We start from the raw sequence: 3,754 nt of genomic DNA on the forward strand, positions 1-3,754 counted from the left end.
TATTTATTTATTTATTTATTTATTCTAAATCATTTTGAAAACTTTTTTGGTTTTGCATTTATTAAAGTGTATTGGAGTAATAGGGATGAGGTTTATTTTTTTGTCTATTGCTATTACTAGTTTCTAATTTCAATGTCAAGCTTCTGAGGGGTAGGTTTTCTTTTGCAAATAGTCTAACTTTCAGATTCACCCTACTACAACATGCTAATATCTTCTCTTATATGTTTGCTCATCATGCCTTTTTCTTAAATTATCAATAAGTATTCTATCCACGGTCGTCGTGATATATGGCAGCTTTCAAGATTATGAAGCCTAAGTGAACCATAACTGGAGACTTTTAACAACAGGTTAAACAAGCATCTTTCAGGGAAGGTCAAGGCATACTTCATCCTGCTTCAGAACAGAGGGATGAACTAGAAAACCTGATGAGGTCTCTTCCAGCCTTACATTTGTGATTTCTAAAAGCAGAAGCAGTCATGAGCTGACAGAATCCAAATTTGTCTTAACCTGAACCGTAGCGAAGCACGCTTGACAGAAACTTGAATTACAATATGCAAGGGGTATAAAATAAGTATGCAACTCTATTGTGGACTGGAGTAACAATATAGAAATAAGTTACTTGGTATAGATGATCCTCAAAATTTTCCTCTAATGGGAAATTCACTAAAGTAGCTATTTATAGTTGTAGGCGGTATATTTTGCTTAGCAGTGCAATCTGTTCTAAACCCCACGTTACAAAATGATTACAGTCTCATAGGAAACTTGGCATTTTACAAGCAAATGGCACATATAAAATAATTTCCATCCAGGGATCTCAGTGCTCTACATGCTTTATTAACCCTTCCTTTGTGAGAAAGATATGTAGGTATTATCTTCATTTTAAAGAGGAGGAAACTGACTCATGTCAAAGTCATTGAAGCTGTTTGTGTTTGAATATGTTCAGAAAGCATTCTGTTCAGGTGGCACAAACTCTGCATTTAGTCTGAGGAGGAGTGCAAGAGTCTCCAATAGTTTGTTGTTTGTCTCAGTCATATATAAGGCAGGGAGCTAAGGTGGAAATGGGAAGACAGGAAAGTGGTTGTGGCATGCACTGCTTGGGGAGGAGAAATCTGATGCAGTTTAGAGCCACTTGGGAATCAGGGGCAAAAAATCAGTGAGTGGCTCCTTGTAACTGCCCCTCTTTTTGTTGTCATAGTTTTTTATTTTAAAATAAAGGGACATATAATTACCAGTAATATTCTTTTTCTCAGGGAAAACCCTAAGCAATTATAAATTGTATGAACCCAACTGAAGGGAGGGGCCAATAACTTTCTTCCCTCTTTCACCCTGGCCCTCAGGGGATGCTTATGATCTGAAGGAGCAGTGTTGACATATTGTGTCCTACTAGCATGTGATCTTGGAGGCCTGTTTTATTTTGGAGGCCCACTGGCTACTGCCTGTTTTTCTGCCTATTTAAAAGCCCCCTCCTACAACTACAGAATTGGCTGTTTCAGGGCTGAGTTCCAAATGGCTCGGAGGGATGTTGATTCCTCCCTGCTTATTCCTCTTTTGGTTTGATTCTCCCATGTGGTCTCGTGGCTTCACTGCCAATATGCTGTTTGTCTTCTAACCTGCTGTTTGTTGTTGCACAATACTTTTTCATGAAGTGTTTTAAAAGGTATGTTCCATGCATGTGTGTGTGCATGATATAATCAAGAATCTCCATAAAGTAAACAATTTTCTAACAAGGACATTTTATGTAAGTGATAGAACAATGGCATCATTTGGAAAGATGTGCAAGCAACGTTGTATTGCTTGAGTAACGCCTTTCATCTAGTCTATTTGCTTTTTACATGGATTTGAGAAGCTAATCTGCATGTTTCCTATGTAAAAAGATTTAAATGCTGTATGGAGACTGTCATGCTGGTGCAAAAAACACTTAGAAGAAATGGTAAAACACTAACTGATATGAGAACAAGGTTTTAAAAAATACGATTTTACTGATGAATTCAACTTAAAATATGGGTATCATTAAAGCAACAGGTTTTTTAAGGGACCAGGATAAGCACCAAACCTACTCTGTCCCTTCCTAGTCATAAAGGTGTCAAAGCTGAATTTTTATTATAAAGAGACATGGAAAACACAAGATGGTGGTGTGTTAAGGCTATAAATCTTTTATTAGCTATGTAGAAGTCCCATCTGGCTTTGGGCACTGTGATGTTTTATTGTAGGATAAGCCCTCTGAAAGCTCACTACAGCCATGCCCTGACAGAAGTGCATAGCTGCAAAACACTTTAAAAGTGCCCAAAAGCACAACAATCTGAACCCCTCATTACATAAGGGTTCAGATGAAGGTGCTCCAAAGCAGAACACCTTCATTATCTTCTTTCATAGACTGTTAGAAAATTAGGGTTGGAAGGTACCTCAGGAGGTCATCTAGTCCAAACCCCTGCTCAAAGCAGAATCATCCCCAACTAGATCATCACAGTCAAAGCTTTGTCTAGCCAGGTTGTGAAAATCCCCAAGGATGGAGCTTCCACCATCTCTCTGGGTAACCTGTTCCTATGTTTTACTACTCTCCTAGTGAGAAAGTTCTTCTTAATATCGAACCTAATGTTCCTTTGCTCTTTGTTCTGTCATCTGCCACCACTGAGAACAATCTAGCTCCATCTTCTTTCAAACCCTCCTCCAAGTACTTAAAAACTGCTATTAAGTCTTCTCTAGTCTAGATTAAATAAGCCCAGTTCCTTCAGTCTTTCCTTATAAGCCTCCTCAACACTTTTGTAGCCCTCTGCTGGACTCTCTCCAATTTATCCACATCCTCTTTGTAGAGTGTGGCTCAAAACTGAACACAGTACTGTAGATGTGACCTCACCAGTGCTGAGTAGAAGGGAATAATCACTTCCCTTGACCTACTGGCAACACACCTATCACTGTCAAGAGCAGGGAACTGTGGTTGGTGTTTGCCAAGCCTGCACTGGAGGTTGGGGAGGGTGGACTGGAGTTACTCAGGGAGGCTCCAATCCACCTGCCTCACCCTCCAGTGCAGGCTGGGCAAACCCCATCCCAAACTCCCTCCCATCCAGAAAACAGCACTGGAGCTGGAAGGAGGGGGGGAGGGCAGGAGCTAGGTGAAAGAGGCTGCAGATACTCCCCCATCTTCAAAGTGGAGCTCAATTTCCCCTGTGCCCCAGCAGAGGAGGTCTATTGGGTTGGGGGGTGTGGGTCCACGGTAACCCATGGTGCTTTCTTGGAAGCACCATGAATTACAGCAACAAGTTGCGTTTCTGTCAGCACCCTGTGTGGATAGTTTGGGGCATGGATTGAGACAGAGTATGTGGTCCCTAATGACCAAACCCAAAACATTTCATAGAAGTTTAAATGGAACTTAGGCATCTAGGCTGCCTAGACACATCCTGGTTCACCTTCTAATTAGAACAAAGCAGAGCAGACTCAATTAATCAAGTCTGCTCCATCTTCTAATCAGAGCACTCCATTGTGGCCTCACCATCATGTGTATAAGCCCTGTGCATTTTAAAAAGGCTGTGAGGGTACTTTATCTAAACCATGTCAAATGAGGCTTGGATCCTGTGGCTGTTTTTAAATGTATGGGGCTTACTAGATGTGATGGTGAGGCATTTTAATTAGAGTGGATCTCAGTGAATCACCCTAATTAAAATGCCCCCAACTGTTGAGCATGTGTATAGGCAGCCCTAGATTCTACCTAAATCAAACAGTTCTCCAGATTTCATAGATTTCATAGACATTAGGGCTG

Source organism: Crocodylus porosus, unplaced genomic scaffold (genome assembly GCF_001723895.1).
Source record: "Crocodylus porosus isolate Cpor-Errol unplaced genomic scaffold, CroPor_comp1, whole genome shotgun sequence".
NCBI lineage: Eukaryota > Metazoa > Chordata > Crocodylia > Crocodylidae > Crocodylus > Crocodylus porosus.